Below are 8543 nucleotides of genomic sequence, written 5' to 3' on the forward strand. Positions count from 1 at the left end.
TCCACCGGGGAGGGCGCCGGAGAAATACACAGACCGATCTATCTAACCCCATAGCGCCTTGGATCCATCCGTCCATCCACCCACCCCCACAGACAGCGACCGATCTACCTCACTCGTCCGTAGTTCCCCTAGGTCCATCCAAGTCTGTCTATTTATCCATTCATCCCCATGCACATCCATCTAACCACATCTCCCTCACATCCATCTGTCCCCATACACGTCCCGTTATCCAGCTGTCCATCCATTCTTACACACCTCCAGCCAGCTCTCCAACCACCTCCCTACATGTCCAACTGTCCATTCCCACACATCCATCCATGTATCCCTGTCCATCCAGCTGCCCGCCCCCATCCCTCCACCTGCCCTTTGCCTTACTGCAGTGCTTCCCATCCCAGCACATCTTGTTTCAATTGTATAGCTATCACTCTTTCTCCCCCACTCTGATTTACAGCTGGGGAAACTGAGGCAGTATGGGAGGGAAGGGCCTTGTCCTCAGTGTTAGGCTGGGCATCTGCAGCAGAGCTGGGAAGAGAACTCAGGAGTCCTGTGCTCTAAACACTGCATTACAAAGTGGGGGGCGGGGGGGGGAGGGCGGCAGTGCGGCTTAAATGAATTTTGCAAAGCGCTTTGAGATCCTGGGAGGGGAGTTACTAAATTAGCATAATGTCTGTGTCTCCATCCCTCCAGTGCTAGGAGCCGTCTATCTGTCCAGCCCCTCTACTCAGTAGTGCAGCAGGAGGTGCTGTGTTTATATCTGGGGTTCCCAAGGATGGTAGGAACCAGGTGAGCAAGAAATTAAACAGAACAGTTCCATGTCCCCAAACCCACCCAGGTATGGACGGGACTCCTGTATCGAACCCTTTGCAGCCTTTGGTTCAAAGCACATCTCCCTTGCCACCCTACCCTGCTGAGTGGGAAAGTGGGTAACAGTGGTCCAAGTGTGCAAGCCCCAGCATGTGTCACACAATGCTCACATGTCCCCCTGACCTGGTGCCATCTGCCAGGAGAGCTCGCTGTGCTTTGCTCACATCTAAACCTGGTATGTGAGAGCATGTTTCTGTGTGTGTGGACAGGCAGAGGTGTAGGGGGAGAGGGCAGTGAATCCAGGCACAGGAATGGGGGAAGCTGTGTGTTTGGTCAAGTGGTGGTATTTAATGTTCCCATGGTGAGAAGTGCAGAGAAATGTGAAGAGGGTATGTGTGCATGTATTGCCATGTATCAACAGACATGTATACGCACAGGGAATTAATTTGTCTTCCTGCATGCATATGTGTGCATGGGGTCATGCATGTGTGCACGGAATGTGTATGTGCATATTTGTTTGCAGGTGTTAAGCATGTAAGAGTGCACATGTGTAAATGAGTTTACACATGATTGATGATACATCCTGTTCATTTTGCACACCCAACAGATCCCAATCCCTGCAAGCCACACTACCTCTCACACCTACACTATACAGGATCCCCTGCCCTGCTCCTGAGCTTTGCCTTTGTTTCTCAGTGTCTTTGCCTTGAAGGCTGTGGGTTCCCTCCCACCGACATCTCAGGGGGGACTTAGGCACAGGAGTGGCCAGTGACCGCATGGCTCCTTACTCACTGGGTGATGCACACACACGGGTAGGGACACGCCCAGCCTGGAACTGGCTCAGCAAGAAACTTCTTGAGCCAGAGACAACAGCTCCAGGTTCCTGCCCATTTGTAGGTGAGGTCATGGAGGGTGGGGGCAACTCAGCCACCACAACATCAGGGGGTGAGATCACCATGTGGTGTGAATCAGCGTCGTTCTACTGGAGTCACTGGGTCCAGATCTGCAGCTGGTGCAAATTGACCACAACTCCGCTGGAGTCAATGGGAGCTAGAGCCCCAGGTGGTGTTCCTTTATTGCCTTCTGATTTACACCAGTGTGTGTGCGTGCGTGCGTGCGTGCATGTGTATTAGCGAGAACCCCTTTCTGGACTCATCCAATGAATCCATAGGTTCGACCTGCTGCCTGCCATGCTGATCTCTCTGGGGCAGCACCCAGCACAGACCCAGAGCTGCCCCCATACTGAACCCAACAGCCTGGCCTACCTGGACTTGCCCCGTGGACAGAGCTGGCATGTGGCAGCATTTGCAGGCTCTGGCTCTTTGAATCCCTCTTTCAGGAACAGTCATGCTGCAGCAGTGCTTGTAGCCTCTTTCCCACTGGTGTGGAAGCCCCTCACCCTCCCATGGGGCCTTTCCAAAACTATGAGTCACCAAGGTTTGGCACGATCCAGTCCATGCCCATGAGCTAAGGGGGCTTTCCTAGTTCTAGCTCCTAGGGGATTTCAAGGAGGAAAGCACTGAGCCAGTCACGTATACGTCCCCTGGGATGCCTAGCTGGGTTCAACGGTCCACATGTGCCAGGATCAAAACTTGTGCCTAGGCACAAATCTGGAAGTGCTGCAAGGACTCCAGAGTCATGTCCCTGGGTGGAAGGAGAGCAGAATACAGTCTGCTGCTTGGATGGATAGGGTAAAGGGATGAAATCCCTGCCACTGATCTTATCCCACCCAGCAGCAAACAAAACACAACCCTCAGCTGGGCTAGAAAGCATGGAGGAAGCGTGTGTGGGGAGAGCAGACATGAAGGTCTTTGTGCAGGGTGGGTGCATGTAATCCTGGGGTGGGTATTCAGGTGGAATACTCAGTGCATGTGTGAATACGTGTGACTGCTTGTGTGTGCAGGGGGTATGTTTGTGTGCAGGGTGTGTGTGGGAGGTTGCATATGTGTGTGTGCAGGAGGAATGTGGGCATGCCCAGTGCAGTATGTGTGTGTCCATGCAGTGGGTGTGTGTGTGGGATGCATAGAATCATAGCAATGTCAGGCTGGAAGGGACCTCAAGCGGTCAACTAATCCAGCCCCCTGCACTGAGGCAGGACCAATAAACCTCCACTGTCCCTGACAGGTGTTTATCCAGTCTGTTCATAAAACCTTCCAAGAACGGGGATTCCACAACTTCCCCTGCAAGCCTTTTCCACAGTTAACTATCCTTCGAGTCAGAAAGATTTCCCTAATATGTGTGTATCTTTGTGTAGGGGATGTGTGCATTTAAGCATGAGGGGGTGTGGTCCTGGTCTTGTGTATGTGTACAAGGCGAGTGTGCATGTTAACGTGTGTGTGTGTGTGTGCGCGCGCACACGCAATCAGACACAGTCTTGCCCTGGGCCAGACTGATCCTCCAACCCAGTGCTAGGGCTGTGTGGTTGAGTGTCTGGGGCTCCAGCAGTGTGCGTGTGCGCAGTGGGGGTGCTTCCTAGAGACGCAGACCAGACCCACTGTGCACTACCCAGCTAGGCTCATCCATAGAGATCCCCCCCCCCACCCTTGGGGTCCCAGGAATGATGTCATCAGTAGCCAGTCAAAATGGGCTGCTCACGCCCTGAGTTGTAAATCTCTTTCATAATTTTTTCAGCGGGGTTGAGGGGAGGGGGGTTCTCTTGGGACTGTTCCATTGTCACAGCTAAACAGGAGGGGCAGAGGGGAGAATGGGACTAACCATTATAACATGTCTGGGGTCTCTGTCTCTCTTTCTATCAAATCAACAATCCTGCCCTTGGGGAGCCAGGATTCCTGGTTCTATCATCAGCTCTGGGAGGGGAGTCTAGTGATTAGAGTGGGGGGAATGGGGGAGTCAGGACTCCTGGGTTCTGTCTCCAGCTCTGGAAGGGGGTAGAGTGAAGTGGATTAGAGCAGGGGGCTGGGAGTCAGGACTGTTGGATTTCTGTTCCCTTCCCAGCGCTGAGCGGGGAGTGCAGTCTAAGTAGGTTAGAGCGCGGGAGGCTGAGAGTCAGGACTCCTGAGTTCTATCCCAAGTTTTGGGAGCTGGGGCTGGGATCTAGAGGATTAGAGCAGGGGGCCTGGGAGCCAGGACTCCTGTGTTCTAGTCCTGATGCTGGAGCAGAGTAAGATACAGACACAGCCCCCCCTGCTCTAACCATGAGACCCCACTTCCCTCACAGAGCTGAAAAAAGAACCCAGGAGTCCTCACTCTCAGACCCCCTCCCTCCCTGCTTATTTTCTCAAATGCCCTGTGTAACTTGCTTTTAAGCTCTGCTTTGTTATTGGTGCCAGCAGCACAAGCTTATTTCTAATGATCCAACAGTTATCTCGCACTGTAAACAGCTTGTGCTACCACTGACTTGGGGGTGGGGAGTAGGATCTGGGGCCTTTTCCTTCTAGGGGTTGCTGGCTCTGATCCAGCCTTAGGACAGGGGGACTAGCTGGCTCAGGGGGCAGGGAATGGACAGTGCGGGGGACAAAGGACTGTGCAGAGTTTTCTGGGAGCCCCTGGGAATGCTGATTAGGATGCTGCAGGCCATGTGCTATTTTGGGGAATCCTGGAGGAGAGGATGGGGGACGGCTCAGCCCTGCAGGTATCGGAGCCCCCAAGCATGGCGGGAGATTGCTGAGACAGGCGACTTGCCCCACCCACGCACCAGCAGGTCGATCTCTGACGCCACAGATCTCCCAGCAGCCAGAACAGGCCCAGCAGAGAAATCGATACTGTCCCCTGTGCTAGACCGCGAGCATGAGCACTGTTCCCCCCCCCCCACGTGACAACACCCCCCCGCAGCTCCATCACAGAGGCCTCCCAGCCTCTGGTGTTTTACTCTCTCACACCCTCCCCTCTTGGTCAGCCCTTCCATTGGGCCGAGCCTGCCCCTGCCCTGGTGCAAAGAAACAGCTAGATTGGTGTCCCGTCTGCCCCCCGGTCAGGCCTATGGGCCCATCTAGCCTGGAACAGACCACTGGCCCACCTAGGTTCCCCCATCCCCCATAATGCACCTGTTGACAGGCCAGTGCTGCAGGTGTGCTGGTGGAATGACTCAGCTGGCACCCGTAAACATGGGAGGTCTGGGGGGATAGCAGGATGGGTGCCTGCAGCAGGGGGAGGGAGGGGGGCGGGGAGATGGCATTTCAGGTGGGTGCTAACAGCCCTTCCTTACCTTGCATCTTTGCTTCTCAAGCACATGGGCAGGGCATGTGCACACAGGGTGGGCAGGAGGGTGACAGTAGCTGGCGTTTGCACTGCAAGAAAGAGGGTGCTTGCAGCTGGATAGCTCCCCCCACGCTTGCCTTGATTCAGGTGCTGCCATGCAGCTGGGACACAGCGCTACTGCCACCCTCCTCTCTAATGGGTATGGACAGGCACCGTGTGGGTGGCGATCAGCTGACCTTCCCCCTGAGGACCCATCGGCACCACTCCCTGCGAAGGCCCATTAGCCATGGGATGCACCAGCTGCAGGATTTAAAGCAGGCAGCACAGCAGGGAATTGGGATTCAGATTAACAATACAAAAGGAAGCATTTAGATGCAGCCACCTCTGGGGCAGAGCTCAGGGCTGTTGATACAGGGACACCTTGCCTGGTGCTGAGATGCAGCCACCTCTGGGGTGGATCACAGGGGCTGTTTAAAACCTAAGGATACACAGGAAGAATCGAGGAGAAGGGGTGGAAATGGAAAAATGCAGCTGGAGGTAGGCCAGGACAAAGGGCTTAACCCCTGCCATGCCGTAACCTTATTGAGAACCCTATTCGTTTTACTAGGACATACACACCTGTCCCCAGAGGCCATCTGCCCAAAGCTCCCCCTGAGCATGGCAGGATTAACTATTTGCAGATGTCATTACCCAGAATACTTTGCAGGAGACGATTCTGGCAGCCTGGTGTCCCTGGCCCAAATCCCACTCCCCTTGCTGTGCTGTGCCTTTCCAGAGGTGGCTGCATTTCAGCCATGCCATAGGTATGGATCTAAGGGGGCAAGACTATACCTGCATAGTGCATAATTTATCACCCTAGGCCTGCTGTCATGCATGTGAAGAGCACCATGTGTATTACTCTCTCCATGCATGTTGCTGTGGCTACTAGCAAGCTCGTATACGTTAGTATCCCCCATGCACATGGTCATACATGCATTCCATATATGTGGTCATGCATGTTAGGAGCCATGCACATTAGCACATGGTCATGATGTTAGCAGCTCTATGCATGCGAGTCTCCCATACATGTTATACTTAAGGGTTGTCATGCATATTAACATCTTCTATGTGTGTTAGTTCCCATGCATATTGTCACATGTATTAGCATCTTCCCTTCATAATAGCATCTTTCGTGTATGCGGTCACACGTATTAGCACCCGCCATGCATGTTAGCATAATCCATGTTTGTTGTCATGCATATTAGCATCCTCCATGTGTATCGATTCCCATGCATTTTGTCATATATGTTAGCGACCTCATGTATGTGCTCATGTCTCTTACACATCCCCAGTATATGTTGGCCTCCTCCATGCATATTAGGCCACAGGCATGTTGTCACATATACCAGAATGTCCTGCTCTTCCTATACATGGTCTCACCCATCACCACCCTCTGGCAGGTGGCCCCAGTCCCATCCTTCAGTGGTTCCCAAGCGTGTGTGGCGCTCCACAGTGGATATGACCTGGGAGGGGTATCGAAGGGGAGATTGTACTGGGGGGACTACAAGTGGAAGGGAGAAATTGCTCTGGGAGAGGAGCACACTGCAGGTCCTTGCTGTAGGGGTCTTGGGGCAGGGGTCAGAGTTCCCTGCACTGTGTGTGTGTGATTGCATGGGGAAGGGACTGCGGGGTGGGGGGAGGATGTATTGCAGATCCCTGTTCTAGAGGTTTGGGGATGGAAGGCTGGGGAGGGGGGGGGACAGGAATTGCACTGGGAAGAAGGAGCACTGCTGGTCCCTAATTAAGGGGGGCAGGGAAGTCTGCAGGTCAGTGGAAGTGGATCAGGGCCCCCTGCCTTGCAGGTTCTGGGATCAAGGGGGTTGCAAAACCGAGTGGGAGACAGGGCGTTCTCAGGGGTGGGTGAGAGGGAGCACCTCTTACTCAAGCCAAGAAGGCAGGCTGCTGGCCTCCTATCCTCTCCCTTCAACCCCCAGTGCATTCTTGGGCACGGGCTGCCAGGGACGTCACACGCTCCTGGTGGTGCCCTTGTGCATTGCATGACCTCAGTGCCCTCATGCATCACATGGCTCCAACATCTTCATGTATTGTGTAGATGCAATTCAGTGAATCAGTGCGTCCAATCACCTCTCCCGTAGCTTGTGCCCTGTAGCCCCTGTGGACAAGGAGTCTGGGACTCCTGGCCCTGCTTCTGGTAGCAGTGCACGGGAAAGGGTAAGAGATTGAAAACCATAGTTGTTGCTTGATTTCTGGGTGTTTAGTAATTTGAATGGGGTTATAGGCTCGCTAATTGATCAGAAGATAACGAGGTTCTCGTCCCAGAATCAGGCTCCAGAAGAGTTTTATAGGGACCCTCAGGGTGCCCGACAGGAATACTCACACCGATAACCAAATCTGTATAATTTTATAAGCTTTTATTAAGAAAACATAAACTGATAGACAAAGACCAATTAAAAGAAAATGAATAATCAAATGGATAATGGATAGGATTACAGTCGTATTCTAAAGACACATGTGATATATATATTTATCCGGTATGCTTTGGATTAATATACTCACACCCTTCCCTGATGACCTGATTGAGAGAGCTGTCCGGTTCCTCAACTCTTGAGCAGAGGGGTGGAGAGCTAGGCAATGCTCGAGAGCCGAGAGCTATAAGGCTAAGACTAGCACTACAAATAATACTCAGTATAAACGAAGAACAAAAGATCTTAACACACTCACTAAAAGAAGTTTCAAGAAGGAGTAGCTGACGATCACCCCAAGTAACATGGTTTGCCCCTTCTTATACCCTGACCAATGGGGTCCTCCTTCTAAGTCCAAACTTGGATTCTTCACCCCCAAATTATTAGGATACGCTTATTCTATAGGCTGGCAGGTTCGTGTGTATTAATGACATATCCTTATCCTTTCCAGATGGTTCCACAAGGTTCGCTTATTTCACCTTTGTTATTTCTGGCCCTTTTGTGGATTTTGTGGTGTATCTGTGAAGTTTACTCGGGGCATAAACTGAGACAGCCCTCCCCTGTCTTCATGCCTCCTGACTTATCCAGGATAAAGGTTATACCCATATATGTCTTAGCCTTTAACTCATCATTATTTATCTGGGCCAAAGGTCCGGAACATATGTATGCTAAGTGCCTTAGCTTTCATACAGGATGTGGCCTGTAAGGGACTTTGCATTACAGCTATAATATTTTAATATGAATTTATGATTCTATTATAATAAAACAACAATACTTAAATCTATAAGGAAAGGTATATATACATATGCAAGCAAGCAGGCCAGTCCTATAGGCTACATAGTTCCCTCACCCAGCTATGCCAGCCCACCTCTCGTCCCAGCTCTGTCAATGCCCCTAAATCCCAGCCCCTCTCAGCTGTGGCTTCCTGGGAGGAGGTTGTTGGGTGCATGTCCTTGAGTCTATCTGTGTCTGCGTCTCCTGGGGGAAGGATTTTTGGGGGGGCAGGCTGTTATTCTGTCTGTGGTGGATGGGCTAGTGCATCTCTGTGTCCCATTCCAGGGCCAGTGGAATTTTCTGCAGTGGGGGCAGACCCTCTCCCAGGCAGTAATTCATGGCCTG

Source organism: Emydura macquarii, unplaced genomic scaffold (assembly GCF_026122565.2).
Source record: "Emydura macquarii macquarii isolate MOO-44397 ecotype Brisbane River unplaced genomic scaffold, CSIRO-AGI_Emac_v2 contig_968, whole genome shotgun sequence".
Classification (NCBI taxonomy): Eukaryota; Metazoa; Chordata; order Testudines; family Chelidae; genus Emydura; species Emydura macquarii.